Source organism: Mixophyes fleayi, chromosome 11 (genome assembly GCF_038048845.1).
Source record: "Mixophyes fleayi isolate aMixFle1 chromosome 11, aMixFle1.hap1, whole genome shotgun sequence".
NCBI lineage: Eukaryota > Metazoa > Chordata > Amphibia > Anura > Limnodynastidae > Mixophyes > Mixophyes fleayi.
In genome coordinates this window covers 58,194,636-58,214,978 of record NC_134412.1, presented here as the reverse complement: position 1 = coordinate 58,214,978, position 20,343 = coordinate 58,194,636, and positions in this window count along the sequence as shown.

The window sequence follows — 20,343 nt, the reverse complement described above, 5'->3', positions numbered from 1 at the left end:
TAGCACTGGGAAGTGGCTATAATCACTCAGTCACACACTTCTCGCTTCGCATTAATACAAATTCTAACAATTTAACTCTAATGCGGTGTGATAAATCAGGTCTGTCTTGTGTTGGAGCTCTTATATACACAGTCAATTTGATTGACCCAATAGAAGAGCCTCCCCGCACATGATAGATTAATTTAATTTGGCTGCTGACTATTTAACACACTTGGCTGAACAAAATGGCTGCTCTCCACTGAAGGCTGCTGAACACAAAATGTCCGACAGTAACATTAGTACACTCTGTGGTATGATGCTCACTGTGGTTTGTAAAGTCACTAGCCAACCTCTGTGTCCCTCCAAATTTTTAGGACTCTCATTCACTTTCTCCTCACTGATTCTCAACATTAGTTTCCAGCTGAAAATGCTATAATCTCTGTGGTAGCTTTCACTGCTATAAACCAGTATATTTATTGTTAATAATGTTACTTGCTCTTAGTAGCCTCACAGCAATCTTTGTCTTTAGCCCTTGTCATCCAGCATTCAATTTCTTTGTTGTGTAGGCGAGTGTTTGTCCATATACTCATCTACTTGCGGGCTCCCTCTCAGTATGGTTCTCTTAAATTCTTAACAGGAGGTAACTCACTGATTTCTCCAATAACTCTCTGCTCCCTTCTAGCTGACCAGTTCTCACAGATTTCCTCTCCTTCCCCCGTCTATGCTCTCTCATCATAGAATCTCCTCAGCACAATATCCCCTCCTTATGGAATCCTCTTTAGCAGCAAGAGAGTCTGACATGTTGTTTTTTTTCTTCTGCAGCCATGTAAGGGGGGCTGTGTGGCTCTATCAATTGTTTCTTTAGCATAAGTGCAGTCCATGCACAATGAAGGAGTTACATAAGTAGTAAGCAACCCTAGGACCAAACAAGCAGGAGACATATCCCTGTTTTCCCATTTTCTATATGTTGGCTCTGTGTAGAAATCCCTGGTTTCCAGTGTTTAAAAATGTTGAGACTCCCTATATAATGTTAGTCACAATTGTGTATGAAGACTGTGTATAAGGAAAGGTTAGCCGTACATGGATATGTGTGTTTTTTTCATCTAGTGATCACTGTAATCAGTGTCTCATCAGTTAAAATTTCTGCTTGGACGAAATTAACTTGTATATTGATAAAAGTAAAAAATAGAGATGGGCAGGCTCGGTTCCCCGAGAACCGAACCCACCCGAACTTTGGCTATCCGAGTACCGAGCCGAGCAGGCTCGATACTCTCACGCCCGCTCGGATTCCAAATCGAGGCCGAACGTCATTGTGACGTCGCCAGATCTCGGGACTCGGTTCTCGCGATACTTGAAGATTATAAATACACGCCTCCACAGCAATCCATCGCCATTTGACAGAGGGAGAGAGCAGGGTGTAGTCACAGGCTGATTAGAGCAGGGACAGAGAATACAATATTCTGATTCCAATTGTGCTAACAAAAATTGCTAGAGAAGAGAGGAGGATAGAGGAGGTTTTTTTTTTCAATATTTGGCACTCAAAGTGCTTTTTGGGTGTCCCCCATCATCATCATCATCAACATTTATTTATATAGTGCCAGCAAATTCCGTAGCGCTTTACAATTGGGAACAAACATTAATAAGACAATACTGGGTAATACATACAGACAGAGAGGTAAGAGAACCCTGCTCGAAAGCTTACAATCTATAGGACAATGGGAGTTAGAAACACAAGTGCATGTGCTACATCATATTGCACAATGGAACAGCCAGACTGCAAAGGTAAAAGTACTGAGTGGGCTGTGTGTGTTGCAATGTTGGTCAGAAGGTTGTTGTCTTGCGTTAGCAGTGTAGAGGATGGCAATAGGGTAATCTAGGGAAATTAAGATGATGGTTGAGGAATATCATAACCTTGTCTGAAGAGGTGAGTTTTCAGTGAACGCTTGAAGGTTTGAAGACTAGAGGAAAGTCTTACTGTGCGAGGGAGGGAATTCCACAAAGTAGGTGCAGCCCGGAAAAAATCCTGTAACCGAGAATGGAAGGATGTGATGAGAGTGGAGGAGAGACGTAGATCTTGTGCAGAACGGAGGTGTCGAGTAGGGCGATATTTCGAGACAAGTGAGGAAATGTATGTCGGTGCAATTTTGTTGATGGCCTTGTATGTTAGAGTGGCTCAGAAGAGGAATAACGGTTTGTAAGAAAAATCAGTCTAGCTGCTGCGTGCAAAATAGATTGTAGGGGTTCAAGTCTGCCTTTGGGAAGACCAGTAAGGAGGCAATTGCAATAGTCTATGCGGGAGATGATGAGTGCATGAATTAATGTTTTTGCTGTGTCTTGTGTCAGATATGTGCGTATTCTGGAAATATTCTTTAGGTGTATGTAACATGATTTAGATATAGAGTTGATGTGGGGAATAAACAACGGTTGTGAATCAAGGATTACACCTAGGCAACGAGCTTGCGGGGTGGGATTTATGGTCATGTTATCGACAGAAATAGAAATGTCAGGCAGGAAGCTTCTGTTCTTGGGTGGGAATATTATTAATTCAGTTTTTGAAAGATTGAGTTTGAGTTGGCGAGAAGACATCCAAGATGAAATGGCAGAAAGACAGTCAGTAACGCGAGACAACACAGATGGTGAAAGATCAGGAGAGGATAGATAAATTTGTGTATCATCCGCATAGAGATGATACTGAAATCCAAAGGAGCTTATTAATTTTCCAAGAGAAGTGGTGTAGATAGAGAATAGCAGAGGACCTAGGACTGAGCCTTGTGGAACTCCAACTGATAAAGAAAGCGGAGCAGAGGTGGATCCAGAGAAAGTAACACTGAAAGATCGATTAGATAGGTAGGATGAGAACCAGGATAGGACAGTGCCTTCAAGACCTAGGGATTGCAGCGTTTGTATGAGGAGAGAGTGGTCAACAGTGTCAAATGCAGCAGAGAGATCCAGGAGAATTAGAAGAGAGTATTGGTTATTATTTTTTGCTGTGATCAAATCATTGACAACTTTGGTCAGCGCCGTCTCTGTGGAGTGTTGAGAGCGAAAGCCTGACTGAAGTGGATCCAATATGTTGTTTGCTGTAAGAAAGTGTGTGAGGCGTGTGTAGGCAATTGTCTCGAGAAGCTTGGGGGGGCATGGGAGCTGGGAGATGGGGCGGTAATTTATGAGAAAGTTAGGGTCAGAATTCTTTTTTTTTAAAATGGGAGTAATCACTGCATGCTTGAATATAGATGGAAAAATACCAGTAGAAAGAGATAGTTTACAGATTTTAGTTAGAGGGGGAATGAGCACAGGAGACAGTGACATACCCATTTGTGAGGGAATGGGATCAAGAGGACAGGAGGTAGAGTAGGAAGATGAGAAGAGAGTAGAAACTTCCTCTTCATTTGTGGGATCAAATGAAGAGAGAGTGTCAGAGGGTGCTACAAAGGAATTGAGCAGATTGCTTGTCAAGGGAGATACCATTTCAAGCCTGATCTTATCTATTTTGTCCTTGAAATAGGAAGCAAGATCCTGTGCACTGATGTTAGTTGGAGGATTTGGGGTGGGAGGATTCAGAAGAGAGTTAAATGTGTTAAAGAAGCGTTTGGGGTTAGAAGCCTGAGCATAGATGAGAGATCGGTAGTATGCTTGTTTAGCAGTGTCCAGAGCATTTCTGTAGGAGTGGTAGATATCAGTATATGTGATGAAATCATTAGAGGCACAAGATTTACGCCAGTGACGTTCTGCTTTACGAGAAAGTTTTTGTAGAGTTCGTGTTACTGTAGTATGCCATGGTTGGCAACGAATTCTACGCGAAGTATGTAGTGTCGCTGGAGCCACTTGATCCAGAGCAGTTGCTAGGGTTTCATGAAAATGGGGTACTGCCCGATCAGGGGAGGAGAATGTAGAAATTGGGGAGAGAAGGTATTGGAGAGAGGTGTAAAACTGTTGAAAATCAATAGCGTTGATATTCCTGCGGGTACGAGGAGGCTTGGAAGAGTTTGACACCAGGGAGGGTAAAGAACTGGGGGTGAGCGCGTAGCTAATAAGGTGATGATCCGAGAGGGGGAAAGGAGTGTTAAGGAAATTATTGCCTAAATATTTCTGGCAGTCAAATTACTATCTGTCAGCAGATTAACCAAATAATTTTTAGCACTCCCCAGTGCTTTTGGGGTGTCCCCCATAATTGTGCATAAATATTTCTGGCTGTCCAAAGTATTATCTGTCAGCAGATTTACCAAATAATTTTTAGCACTCCCTAGTGCTTTTGGCGTGTCCCCCATAATTGTGCATAAATATTTCTGGCTGTCCAAAGTATTATCTGTCAGCAGATTTACCAAATAATTTTTAGCACTCCCTAGTGCTTTTGGCGTGTCCCCCATAATTGTGCATAAATATTTCTGGCTGTCCAAAGTATTATCTGTCAGCAGATTTACCAAATAATTTTTAGCACTCCCCAGTGCTTTTGGGGTGTCCCCCATAATTGTGCATAAATATTTCTGGCTGTCAAAAGTCCTATTTGTCAGCAGTATCTACCAAATAATTTTTAGCACTCCCCAGTGCTTTTGGGCTGTCCCCCATAATTGTGCATAAATATTTCTGGCTGTCAAAAGTCCTATTTGTCAGCAGTATCTACCAAATAATTTTTAGCACTCCCAAGTGCTTTTGGGGTGTCCCCCATAATTGTGCATAAATATTTCTGGCTGTCCAAAGTATTATCTGTCAGCAGTATCTACCAAATAATTTTTAGCACTCCCCAGTGCTTTTGGGGTGTCCCCCATAAATGTGCATAAATATTTCTGGCTGTCAAAAGTCATATTTGTCACCAGTATCTACCAAATAATTTTTAGCACTCCCCAGTGCTTTTAGGGTGTCCCCCCTAATTGTGCATAAATATTTCTGGCTGTCCAAAGTATTATCTGTCAGCAGATTTACCAAATAATTTTTAGCACTCCCCAGTGCTTTTGGGGTTTCCCCCATAATTGTGCATAAACGATTCTGGCTGTCCAAAGTATTATCTGTCAGCATATTTACCAATTAATTTTTAGCACTCCCCAGTGCTTTTGGGGGTGTCCCCCATAATTGTGCATAAATATTTCTGGCTGTCAAAAGTCATATTTGTCAGCAGTATCTACCAAATAATTTTTAGCACTACAATTGCCTTGGGCTCAGAATGATTCAAAGCAGTGCACATATGAGCAGAATGAGCAACCAGGTTCTGTCACCAGTCCTGATGGTAGTGTTCCCAGTACGTCATCTGGGCCTTCACTTTTCTCTATTAGTGGCAGAACCAAAAAAGTTACTGAGCCTACAATTGGTGCACAACGACTGTTACGTGTCAAGGCCGAGCTGCAAGATAACAGTAAGGCATTAGAGGATAATGTTTGCTCTAATTCACAAATGACACCAATCCCTGTGGAGAGACCATCCAACTGTGAGATGTCTAATCGTGAGCATTCTGTTAGTGTACCCATAAAGAAGGGACCTTTAAGCAGTTATGCTGATGTGTGCCTTAATAGCCCGAGTGTAGCCGGTGATACACATATTGAGGATGCCACTTTGGAATTAGAAGAGGATGAGGGGGAGATTTGTGTAGGTGACGAGGGCGCTAATGAGGATGTGGATGAGGATGAGGTTGTTTGTGTAAGTCCTGCACCAGTGGCAGCAGTTCTGGCACGTGACATGAAAAAGGCCATTGTCATGCCTGGGCATAAAACAAAAAAATCCACTTCTTATGTGTGGAATTATTTCTACCCAAATCCAGACAACAATTGTATAGCCATTTGTTGTGTATGTCAAGCCACAGTCAGTTGAGGGAGGAAGCTTACCCATCTTGGAACCTCGTCTATGTTACGCCATTTAACGAGAGTTCATGGCAAAGTGTTGGGAAAAGCTGAAAGTTCTTCCAAATAAATTACAAGCACTCCAACATTAGCTAAGGCCCTCCGCTCACTGACATCCCGAAGGCTACAAAATACACCCACCACACCATCATCAATATCCTCAGTAGCGCTCGGAGTTAGCCCAGCATCCCACTTATTAAGGCTGGATGACTCCTGCACTATTATTGATTCCTCTGAAGAAAGTGTTAGTCCCACTGCTGCTGCTGTTGCTGCTGCTGGGGGTGAATCGTCAGCCCAGAGGCAGGTCAAGAAAATGAGCCGTCCTACATTTCAGCAATTAACTGTGAAACAATCATTTGCTAGGGGAAACAAATATGACAGCAGTCACCTTGTCGCCAAGCGAATCACAGACGCCATAGCTGCAATGTTAGTGTTAGATCTGCGTCCAATCTCCACAATAAACGCAGCTGGTTTTTCACAGTTAATTGAGGTTTTGTGTCCGCATTACAGAATTCCATCGCGACACCATTTCTCCCGTAAAGCAATTCCACAACTATACCAAAAAGTGTGTAACAATGTAGAGATTGCATTGAAAAATGCCATTCTGCCCACTGTCCACTTTACCACAGATATGTGAACAAGTGGAAGTGGCCAAACCAAAGACTATATGACTGTGACAGGCCACTGGGTTGGTCATTCACCTTTACCAGCAGGAACAGCAGCAGCATTTACACCACTACATAACATTTGTCACAGGCAGACCACTCTTTGTATCACCGGCTTCACTAACAGGCATACAGCTGACAATTTGTTATGCAAACTAAGAGATGTGATTGATACCACTTGGACTCTCCCCAGGATATGTCATTGCTGATAATGCCAACAATATAGTGCGAGCATTACAGCTGGGTGATTTCCAGCACATTCCCTGTTTTGCTCACACCATCAACTTGGTGGTGCAGAGCTTCCTACGAAATAACCGTGAGGTGCAGGAGATGCTTTCGGTGGCCCGTAAAATTTCAGGCCATTTCAGGCATTCAGCCACAGCATGTAGGAGGATTACAGCAGCTCCAAGAGCAGTTTAACTTGCCCTGCCACCAACTTAAGCAAGAGGTGGTAACTAGGTGGAATTCTACCCTGTACATGCTTCAGAGGATGTAGGAACAGCGCAAAGCCATCCAAGCATATTGCACAAGCCATGACATTGGGAAAGGAGGGGGATGTATTTCGCTCTTGCACAGTGGGGAATCCTTTCAGTGCTGTGCAAGGTGCTGAAACCATTTGAAGTTGTGACAAGTGAGGTGAGTGCAGACTCTGCTAGTTTGAGCCAAGTCATTCCTTTAATTAGACTATTGGAAAAGCAGCTTGAGAAACTGAAGGAGGAGCTGAAAGCAAGCAATTCAGCAAAGTATGTTGGCCTTGTCGATCAAGTACTTAATTTGCTTCACAATGATCCTCGAGGTATTAAGATCTTGATCTCGGATCAGTACGTTTTGGCCACTGTGCTTGATCCAAGGTTTAAGACCTACATTGAGTATTTACTTGTAAATGAGCGAGATGTGAACTTTTGCAAGGAGCTATTGCTGAGCAAGTTGGCCGCTGAACTGGGCCTCGGCTTGACGACTTGTCCTCCTTCACTTCTCAAGCTGCTGCTGCTCGTAAAAAAAAAAAATTCCCAAAAAGAAGCAGGGGGCAGACCAGAACAATTTAACATCTGGGCTGGTTTGAAGAATTTTTCTAAAAAATGTGTCACCTTGCCCATAACTCCATCCAATACGAGTATAAACATGCAAAGAATGGTGGAGGATTATTTTCAAGATGTAATTGATATGGAAATGTCAGACAGTCTCTTTCCTTACTGGGAGGAAAAGCAGGCCATTTGGAAACCCATGTACAAACTTGCTTTGCAATACCTAAGCTGCCCACCCTCCAGTGTGTACTCTAAGCGAGTATTCAGTACAGCCGGGAACTTAGTCAGTGATCGCCGTCGAAGGTTACTTCCAAAAAATGTGAAGAAAATGATGTTTATAAAAATGAACTACATCTTCCACGAGGAAGGCCTTCACCATCCAAGACATCCAAGCACTGACTGTTCTCTAATGGCGGATTCAAGCGGCGATGAATTGATAGTCTGTGATGATGACATACACACTGATGTGGGTGAGGGTGAAGCTGAAGATGATGATGATAACATCTTTTTAAAACTTTCTATGTAAGTGTAGGGTGCAATCTACCCCCAAAGAGGAAAGGGACTTGTGGCATTTCCATATCACGTACCGTCTTGAAAGGCTGCTGTTTGGGCAATTTCTCCTTAAGGGTAGGGAGTCATAGACAGAGTGACCTCAAACTGGCTTTGTCCATTTCTCTTAATATTGTACAGTCTATAACAGCTGAATTTTTGGGTATTTTCGACAAGTGGAGGGGGGCCTATAGAGACAGCATCCAAAACTGGCTTTGTCCATTTCAATTAATATTGTACAGTCTATAACGGCTGAATTTTTTTGTATTTTCAACAAGTGGAGGGGGGCCTATAGAGACAGAAACCAAACTGGCTTTGTCCATTTCATTTAATATTGTACAGTCTATAACGGCTGAATTTTTTGGTATTTTCGACAAGTGGAGGGGGGCCTATAGAGACAGCAACCAAAACTGCCTTTTTCCATTTCTTTACATATTTAACTATAAGTGTAGGGTGTAATATACATCCAAAGACGATGGATGCATTGCCAATATGCATAGATGGAGAGCAAGACAATCTGTTTTGTGTGTAGAATTAATGAAGGCCTACCTACCAGGAATTACACTGTTTTTTTTATAATTTATTAGCTTTACAAATAGATTACTTATCCAAGAAACAGGTGGAGCACTAAATTTGGTTATTTTAGGCCCAAAAACATTGATTTTCCAACAAAATAGCAAAACAAAACCAAACAAAACCAAAACCAAAACACGCAATGGCGGTTTTGCAAAACCAAAACCAAAACCAAAACCAAAACACAACGGTAATCGAGATCCAAAACCGAATACAAAACCAAAACACGGGGGTCAGTGACCACCTCTAGTAAAATCGTACCTTGACAGTTCTACCCATTCTCAAATGTAAACTACCCAATGAATAAATTACAACATTCAATTACCTTATACAATTGTGTTTGTTACAGCCTAATTTTGTTACAAATAGCTTCTGAAATGGAACATTGAGACTGCCCTTATTTCAAAAGTCACAAGTTTACATTTTGATTTGTAGAATTTCCTTGGTTGGTGTGGTTACATAAATAAACTTCCACTATGAAATATGCCTAGATGGCACACAAGGCATCCCATTGAAAGCAATCTCCTGTTCATTTGTCATCACTATAATATCTCATCGTACAAAGCTAAATGTAACTTTTGCATATGTGTGAATAAGCATGTTCATTGCTGCAGCTGCATGGAACTTCCCTATCTGTCAATCTCTGACCATCTCTATTTATCATAAGGAGCAAATGTTTATTGAGAATGCAATCAATTGAGCAGGGTTGTTCTGCTATATGTTGATGTGATACAGAACTGGTAGGATATGGAATGGAATGTTAAAGAGGAGTGGTTAGTGGATGGAACAGGGCCTACTATGCTAAAATATGTATGCCTACAGGTTTCCAGTGATGTAAATCTGCCTCTGACATTCATATATAATTAGTAAGTCATTAGCAGCAATTGCAAATAAATCCAAAGTCATCTACATCAAATGAATAGCACTGTAATGATTCCTCAGGCTACACACTAAGGGGGAAAACTGATGTGTTACAGTGCACTTCCTACAACAATCATTGATTGAGGAAAATGGTAACTGAACGAAAGTCGGAACAAGAGAGGGAGTGGGGGCACAGGGGTACATGTCCCGGGACCCTAAATCTCAAGAGGCCCCCTGGACCAGGTACTCCCGTAGTGGCAGATTAAGGGGTGTCAGTGGGGGACAGTATGGCTGCCCTTTTTCCCGGGACCAGCCACCTTACTTCATGCTTCCGCAGATCACAAGATCTGTTCCTTCCTCCCTTCCCCTATGTGTGTCCACCTCCTCCTGTGTGTGGCCATCTCCTTCCATCTATGTCACTGACACAAGTCATATGTCACATGGGATGCACACCACAAGGCAGGCACACCATCCCATGTGTGCAGGCTGCAAAAGACGCAGACAGAAGAGTTTGACTCTCCAACACAGCGTGGATAGAACAAGGTAAGTGGGAGAGAAATATAGGGGTGGGCTTAAAGTAATGTGGGTATGAGGTCGGCTATTTAGTGTGGAGTGTTGATATGTGCTTATTATTTAACAGTTTGGGGTATTATTTTATTTGTGGGGTGATGGTTCTACTATTTAATTTATTAGTGGGCCCTATTAATTTAAGGTGGGATTTTGGGACCTTAAATTTAATGCTGGGGTGGATTGGGGGCTATTAATTGATTGTTAGGCTCAGTGTGGGGAGAAGGAGGGCTATTTATTAAATGTGAATATTAATAATTTCATGTCGGGGAAATAATGTGAAGTAAGTATATTTAATTAGTAAATGTAAATGCTATTAATTTATTGACGGAGCTGTTTGGGTTGAGGGAAATATGTTTATTTATTACATAGGAATACTATCAGTTTAATGTTGGGGTTGGTTGGGGAGGAAAGGTCTACTTATAAAATGTGAATACTCTTAATTTAATGTTGGGGTTTGTTGCAGGGAGAGAGGCATAATTATTTAATAGGGATGCTATTGATTTAATGCTGGGGCTGGGTGGAGCTTTCTCAATTTCATGTATCTGACTTTTGTCCCAAGTAGGGCTCCAGCATTCCACAATCTAGGCAAGCAGCAACTGAGCTAAAGACAAGAACAGCCACAGGTAGTGCAAGAACAAGTAGGGGAGAGCAGGCAGTCTGCCAATTTTCCTGATGTCACGGTCCGGAGACTGGATAGGAGCCCAGTAGCAGGGAGGAAGGCTGGCCAACAGGAGATTAGATAATAAGAACGGTCAAACATAGCCGGGTACAGTACACAGTGAGGTAATGAGGCCCAATGGTTAGGGAAGAAGCGAAGTTGAGGGCAAGCCAAAGTTGGTACACAAGTAGTGGATTGCAGCAGGTAGAAAAAGCAATAGGAACAGGAGCTAGATCACAGGCAAGGAGCACATAATCAGGCACTGGAGACAGGAACTGGTCAGACTTTATAGGAAGTCAGGGGGTGGAGCTAAAACATGCTGGAACATCAAGAGATCACTGGGACTGATCTGGAACACAGAGTACCGGCAAGGATCTGTCCAGCAGCCAGAATAGCTCAATCAGTAGAGCAGAATTCCACTGAGGCAGAAGACCTGGGTTAAAATCCTGACATCTGAATCTGGAGGGTCAGTCCTGAATTTAAGTGTCTGTCCACGCTTATTCAGGATTTGGTCCGACTGCATGGATAGTTGGGAGGTATGTCCCACTTCTGGACACAATATTGCCAATGTATTTGTCTAAAATTATAGCCATATAACACCATAGTGGTGGCCTGTGTTAGGTGCTCTGGAACCCCCCTGAGCCTTAGTTCAGGTCTGGACAGGCCACATAGTGGTGCTGTGGACAGTGGGAAAAAGTGGTTCTGCAGCATAAATGCCATTTTGTGATTTAATGCACCTATTATCACATCAAGCTTTGCTGGAAGCGTATGGCTTTTAAAGGAAGTGCATAGACTAGCATCTCAAGATGGTGGAGGATATGGGTGCAACATTTGTGGGAATAGACATTGCTTCAAGGGGTTAAATTTTAATTTAGCTCTCCAAGTTTAATGGGTGGCCATAGAGCCTCTTCCCCTGTTAAAAATTACCTTATTATTACAGGTGCTCTGGAGGTGACAAAGGAGTTGTACTATGCTTGCAAATTATAAAGAAGAAATAGTACAGCGCTGAGTTATCACTAACCCTTATCACAAATATAATACTAACACAGAGATCAAAAATATAAAAAATATTAATTTATTGCAAATTAATAAAAGAATCATACATAGCAACAATAAATGCTGTACTACAAACAACACATTTCCACTTATAAATGTATATTAAGATGAAACCATGTCGCAATCGGAAATATATCATATACCATAAGAGACCAAGGTCAGTTTTAAATACCTATAAAAACCTTTTTCAAAAATGGAAACAGCACTGTACCAATCACGTGGATGTTAACAGCTGTATAGTAGATGGTTAATATATGAATAATACTTGTGTGAATATAATAGCAGACAAAGTTCAAAGAGTCATCTATTAAGAAACACCAACTTGTATTGAAGAAACACCACTTGACTTGATTGGACTGCTTCATCAATGAAAATGCCAATTAACAACCAGCTATTGAATATTCGTGACAGAAGGTAATAGTCATGGGTGGTAATATTAGTAATAAAAACAGTCGGAGCAGGGTCCACTCTCACCAAGATGTGTGACAATTGCCGACAGCTCTCCCCAGAGGACAGCTGGAGATGAAATCTGTCAAAATTTTCAGTGCCTCATATAGATGTATTCAAAAGCTCCAATTTTGTATTGCCTTCAATTAAGGGAAGTCTCTGATGGAGGAGTGGCTACAGTGGACTAAGTAGCGATGTTCAAATCAAGAGCTATATATTCATACTACCAAAGTGGCGGTCTGTGTTACAAAATAGATGGCAAGCATAGTCTGACTTAGCACAATGTATAAACACAAAATCACAATCTTTCAAATATGAAAGTGTTGATCACTTGTAGTTCTAGGGTCTGATTCAATAAGGAAAGGAAAGCAAAACAAAATGAGTAAATATGCACCTTGGCAAAACCATGTTGCATTGGAGGGTGAGGTACATTTAAAATGTGGGGACAGATTTATAGTAGGGGTAGGGCATGTCCTAGATCAACTTTAAATTTCAGTGTAAAAATAAAGCTTTCAAGTATCTGTGTGTTACATGAAAAAGCAGGCAGTATTTAACTTATGTGCAAAATAATAAATTAATATGCACCCCTTGCATTGTAACATGGTTTTGTCCAGGAGAAAACTAACTCATGTTTTTACTTACTTTCCTTAATGAATCAGGCCCCTAACATGTTAGCAAATGCAACTCAACTGACGTGTTTCATTACACTTAATATATAATAACAAGGGTTTATTGAAGCATTGAAGAAAATTATTTTATTTTATTGAAGAAAAATATTTCTCACACTGGATCCTCATTGTCCATAGAATTTATCACATTCCTGTATCGGCAAACTGAATATCACTATAATTGCAAAACTAAAAATATATAATAAAACATATGCAACATAAATTTAAATATATCTCTCTACAGCCTCCGTATTGAATTCAGAACTCAAACATATGATGGTCATCATATTTCTTGTCACTAGACACTTGTGTCACCAAGAGATCAACAGTTTTCTATAACAAATGAATATACTAAAACATCTTCAGAAAAACATGCAAAAAGAAAAAAATAATGAAATTATAAATAGTTCTGCAGTTGAAGGGAATATTCTGCAAACTGTTAGGTGATGATAAAATGCGTACCAGATAGAAAAATGTAAAAGCTCATCAAACTTTGACTCCCATCTAAATGGTCTTCAAACATACGGGTGTAGGAAGTAATCAGCAGATCTGTGTAGCTCATCAATGTTTACAGTCCACAGATTCTCAGACATACAAACCAGGTAGAAACCAAAAACAGGAAAACCAATAATGGTGTAGTATTTCCAAAACTTATTAGTGAAGTGTCTACCACCCAACACCTTAAAGTGAATATGTGTATCAAAATTCAATATTAAAACACCTTATCTGAAAGTGGTCCATAAGGCTGCTTGCTGAAGTTCCCATCTACTTTATTTATATTCTGGGCAAGAAACTCCGTAACAATACCCGGGAACAAAAGAGTAGGGATACCATAGAGTGTAATATATTAGTACAACCACTTTATTACATAATACATACAAATTTGCACTTACAATAGATAAAAAATATATGCGCTAATCTGATAACCATATGTGGTGGATCAAGTGTCCTTAGAAGCCTTTCTCAATATGGGTAGATATTGTCTCCTCCACGGCTTCCACACAAAAAAGTCTGATGAAGAATACTCCAAAGGGCTCTACAGGATACCAGATAGTAGCTAATAGTATGACAGTCTAGTAATCACCTCAACGCGTTTCATCTTGAAAAAGACTTCCTCAGGTGGGTATATAGTAGAGTGAATATACTTAATATTTATACTATATATTGGGCGCCATTTTACGCATGTGCGGCCTGCAAAATCGCCGATATCGGCTAATTATTAGTTGAAACATGTGGCATATCTATATAAGGCCCTACAAACTTTAGGTAGTTTAAAACGAGCAATGGGGCAAATTTAGTTGACAATAAATGATGCATGTTTTGGTCATATTCAATTATTCTTTAGGAGTGCGGTGGCCATCTTAAGTAAGGGTTAGTGCACATACTAGGGCCAGATAGATCTAAGGGCACTATTGAATAAGCATAGCCAAGTAATATAAGGGCACTGACAATATATGATAAATAGAAGGCATTTAGTAAGCACATATTACAGCAACCATCATAAACAACTACCTCCAACTACAACTAGTATCTATTGTTATGTAATGAGGTAGGAATATAAATGCATTCTACAATAATTAAGTCCTTACACATAGTCTCTATAACCAAATTACATAAGAAATAAATTATCTCCAGATAGTAATATGACCTAAATGTAACTACAATAGATTTAGTAGAGACTCACAAAATAGGATGATCTCAAACCTATAAAGATATTGATATAATTATAATCTAAAAGCATCTCCACAAAACATATGTTTTCTAGTCACTATGTATAATCACCCACGAGGTGACATAAATCTCTCAACCATAAAAATTCTTAAACACACAACATTCCCATGGTACAGTATAATTTATATATATATATATATATATATATATATATATATATATATATATATATATATATACATATATATATATATATATATATATATATATATATATATATATATATCGTATAATAAGATAATCAATTATATTACAACAATAAATATAGCAGTGAATATGATATTCTAAGAACATAAATTGTAACAAGAACCTTTCAAAGCATATATACATATTAAAAATAAATATAACGATTTATATGTCCAGAATAGCCATAGTTCAAGAAGAATACATGGACCAGACCGGTTCCCAGAGTTAAAGCATATCCACATTAGATATTATTCATACATACTAATACATAAAGATGGAATAAACACATTAATAGTACACCAATCATAAAAATGGAACGATTTCATAGCCCTCATTGAATCCATTAGGGGAGAGTGTATTCAATTGATATATCTAGAACATTTCCCGTTGTGACAGTTTACCCTGGATGTCCTCCCCCCTCTGGAGCTTAGTTGGACATGTTCAATGGCTTTGAATGTAAAGTGGCTGGAGTCTGAATTATGTCTGGAGATAAAATGTTTCGAAACTGAGTGGCTTTCCACCTTATTTCCTATATTACGGACATGTTCTTGGATTCTTAATTTAAGGGGTCTTTTGAACGTCCCTAAATATTTGTAGCCTCACATGCATTTTAACAGGTAGACCATCGTGTTTATTTGCCAGTTCATGAACTGTTTAATATTGAAATTTTTACTATCATCAAAATTATAAAAGACCTTCTCTTTCAGAGCTAGCAAACCTACAGATACTGCAATGACTACACTTATTAAAACCACTTAGATCTAAAAAGGTATTGTTTATTTTTATGTTGGCATCCGTTAGCATACTATGAGCTAAGGTGTCTTTAAGGTTCTTGTTTTTCATAAAAATTATTTGGGGTTTTTCCGGGAGAATGTTAAATAATAATGAATCCATCCTTAGAATCTCCCAATGTTTAGTTATTGTTGATCTTATTCTATTTTCACAGCAGTTGTACTTTGTAATAAATGGAATGCTATCTTTCTTTTGTTCTTTTGTAGTGTATTGTAGCAAATTAGTTCTTTTTATTCATTCAATCTTAGTGAAAGCCTCCTCAAACAATTTCTCCGGGTAACCCCTGCTAATGAACTGTTCAGTATATATAGATAACAGTTCTTTGCAATGGGTGTCATCACTATAATTTCTCCTGATACGATAAAACTTGGAGTATGGTATGTTAGTTTTCCACTTTTTTACATGTCCACTCTTATAGTGGAGGTAACTGTCGGTATCAACCAGCTTGATGTAGTTCTTGGAGACCACTTTGTTATCTACTCCTGCTAGATCTAAACTATTCAATTTTCATACAGTCATATTTTGATGTAAAAGCTAAATTATATTCATTAATACCAATATATGCTAAAAAGGAATGAATACATTCCGTATCACCCTCCCACACCATTAAAATATCATCTATATACCTTTTCATAGAGTTTTATATGACTAGAAAAGGTAATAGGATCCAAAACATATTTACGCTCTCAACTGCCTATTTGGAGTTTCCCACAGCTTGGCGTGAAGATTGCCCCCATAGCGTTGCCACATAGCTGTAGGTAAAATGTATCTAAGAATTTCAAATATTTATGTGTTAAAATAAATAGACTTATTTCACAAATAAAATATTTGTGTGCAGGGTCCAAGGCAGGGCCAGGGTCTAAGAATTGTTTACAAGAGGCAATGCCCTGTCTATGTTCAATTGTTGTTTATAGTGATTGGATATCTATAATTAGCCAGATATAATTAGGATGCCATTCAAATTGTTCAAAAATCTGTAGCACACTTTTGGTATCTTTCAAATATGACTCCAATGGTATTACATGTTTTCTTAATAAGATGTCAATGTATTCAGATATATGAGATGAAAGCGAGTCTATACCTGCCACTAAAAGTCTTCCTGGAGGTTTAATCAGAGTTGTATGTATCTTGGGTAGAAAATAAAAGATGGTAATGATGGGGTTAGACACCAGTAATTATTGATACTAATATTTGGTTAGGATATGTTGATGTAAACCACAAACCAGTATATCTCTTAATTCAGAGATAAAATCATTAGTTGCATCCCTAGGGAGTTGTGTATAAAAACACTTATAATTTAGGAGTCTATGTGCTTCCTCAATATAATCAACTCTATTCAGTAGGATTAACCTTCCTCCTTTGTCTGCTTGCTTTATAACTATACCTTTGTTATTATGTAAGTTTTTTTTAATGCCAGGGATTCTTGTTTGGAGAGATTTTTACTACGTGGGTCCTCATATGTACAGTTACACAAATCTTTAATCACCAAATCTTGGAAAAGATCAATATAACTACTTCTAGTTTATCCAATCCTAGTGAATAAAATTTTGAAACCGGTTTTAAACCTGATTTGGAGATTCTTTCATAGTTAGAGATAGGGGTTAATTATTTTCTAGTGAAATGTCTTTTAAGAGTCAATTTCCCTTTATTGATGTCAATATACATTTCAAATTTATTCGTTTTTTTGTAGGGGCAAAAGTTAAGCCTTTTTTTAATAATAAGAATTCTGATATATTCAGTTTATATAGGTTGAATATACCGTTTTCTTTAAGTTTACTATTATCTATTACATATGTATTCTCCTGCTTTTCCTTGATGCCTCCTCACATTCATCCTCTTCTACATATCTGCACTTCAAGGATGTTGCTATCCACATATTTTCTCTCAAGTGTTTTCGGCTGCTTGGTTTTTCATGTGCTGTGGGGGCTGCGGACAAAAATTCATTGCTATCACTAGCTTCTACATCAGGGGTTGGCAACCTCAGGTTGGTGGCACGCAGCTCCCTGCATTCTGGCACACTGGCCAGCGGTCAAAATTACCTAGCTCACTGACACTGAACTGCTGCGCATGCACAGTTCAGTTCATCGCGGCGACACTGAACTGCTGCGCATGCGCAGTTCAGTTCATCTATTCGACATGTGTGGCTTATCAATAATTGGGGGCATATATGTGTGGCTTATCAATAATTGGGTTCATATATGTGTAACACCCCCCTAGTGGTGTTCTAGTAAAACCCTGCACTTCAGTGAATACAAGGGGTCACCTAGAGGGTAAGCTAGAAGTTTATAAAAAGTTACATAAACTGGTTACCATGGTGATAACCCAGCCCAGCCTGTGAGACTGAGTGAGAGGAAGGAGGGGCTGTCATTAAGGGGGGATAGGAATAGAGAGGGAGAGAGACAGAGACTGGGAGAGACAGAGGAGAGGAGAGATGTAGCTGGGGACCTCGGGTGGAAGCTCCCAGGCTCCCCCAGCATTGCCTGGCTGTCTGAGCGTGGTGACTGAGCCAGGGCAAGGAATGTGTGCCCTGGATGAGGGGGAGAACTCCATGCCACTATAGATAACCCAAGAGAGAGGGGGACACTTCGCATGGAAGAGGCCCTGAAGTGAGGGCTGCTACAAGAGGCAAGGTAGCTGTAGTGTCAGATCCTGAGGCTGAGAGTACACAGAGTGACGTGTCAGAGCACAGGAGACATCATCCCCACAGAGGAGGGATGAGCTGCAGTTGAGAGGTACACAGAGTGTGTCAGAGCTGCATGGAGGAGAAGCTGCCTGCCTATTAGCATCCATGTGAGTGCCCTTGCAGAGGAGGGTGATCTGCAGTGAGTATGGAGTGCAAGAGACATGTAAATTATGTTATTTAACATCTGGATAACATTAAGAACTGTGCTGGAGAGAGTGAGGAGCTGTATATATTTTTCTTTATTGCTGCAACCATTATGATTATCGTGCTGGAGGAAGAGGAGTGTAAATAAAAGTTCAGTTTATCATAGAGATGGTCTGGCGCCCAAATGATTGTGACTTTTATTACACTGCATCACAAAGTGACATTACCTGTGTCCCACTAACTACAGAGAAACACCTGCATGTGCAGGGACCCCATGATCATCTACACCCATGCCCATCAGCTAGCCAGGGCTTGAGAAGGAGGTGCACTGTGTACCCTTTGCACACCACACTACACACAGTGACAGGGGGTTACATATGTGTGGCTTATCAATACTTGGGGGCATATATGTGTGGCTTATCAATACTTGGTGGCATATATGTGTGGCTTATCAATAATTGGGGGCATATATGAGTGGCTTATAAATAATCGGGGGGACATGTGTGGTTTAACAATAATTGGGGGCACTTATGTGAGGCATAATGTGAACTGGGGGCACTTATGTGTAGTATAATATGATTTGGGGTATTACTGTGGCATAATGTGAACAGGGAGCAAAACTATTCGGCATTATATTAACTGGGGTTCTACTATGAGGCATAAGATGAAATTGTTGCCATGCATAAATGGAAATCACAGCTATGAAACCCGGGATTTGATGAAAGCATAAGCTGTTTATTGAGCAGCTATTAATCAGAAAATACAAAAAATAGTATGAACCAAATATTGCTGATACTGCACAGGGATTTCTGAGTAAGGCTAAATACTGGTAGCAAAGAAATACAGCGGATGCAGGTAGAATAGCTGAGTGGAAAGAAATGCGGTATACTGATGTCAGCTGCAATATGTGAAAGTCCAAGACCACAGGAGAAGCAGGAGAACACAACCATAAGGAAAGGTAACAAAATAACAATAACCAGCACAGGTAATAGAGAGAGGAAAGTATAGTTAGGGAATCACCAGATGCATTAGTAATGACAAAGGAAAAGGCACAATAGCAACACCTTATGGTGAATAGAGGTACTGCCAGATAAACATTAATGTAACAAGTCCAAGGTACTGGAGGTAGGAGCTGTCAATACAAAGCAGCATGCAACGCAGAAAGCCACAGGCAGATCCTGACAATAGTTAGAAAAAGGGCACCAGGCCCCTTGTAGTCAGATAGGGTGGCACCAGACCCCCTATAGTTAGATAAGAAGGTGCTAGGCCTTGGTTGTTAGGAGGGGCGCTAGGCCCTGGTTGTTCGAGAAGCGATAGGCTCCTGATAGGGTAGAAGGGTACTAAGCGCTGAGACTAGAGGGACAGCTTCTTCCTGATCTTAGCTAATTCTAGGTTGTTGAGAGGTAGCATACAAGGCTCCTCTATCTGGTCCTGAAGGGCACCCAAAGATCTGAGCTCCTGTGGAGTGGCGGTGTTGGCGGAAACAGGAGATCAATTGTGAAGTGGTCATGGCAGTAACAAAAAGGGGAAACCAACGCAAGGTTGGAACTCCAGATTGCCATCAGGGAAAACACGGTGTGCCTCCTAGCTCTCCCTCGGAATTGGGTGAGTACCAGAGGTGTCGGGAAAGATATTGTGGTTTGTGAGACTTTGTCTCCTCTATCACCCATGACAGAAGGGGTGTATGTCCGTAGTCAATGTATAGTAAGGGCGTGCAAGCTCAAGCACACACAGCAGCATCCAAGTCAAGTTCTTGTCATCTCAAAAGCATTTGTTTTTAAACCATATCTCTTGCTCCAGCTACAGGTCTAGTTTAAGTGATAATTACTAGTGATGACAGCTGTGTATGTATGCGAGTATATGTGTTTGCAATCAGGTATTGGACATATCCTACAGTATCCTATCTATTACAGCAGAGCAGACTTATA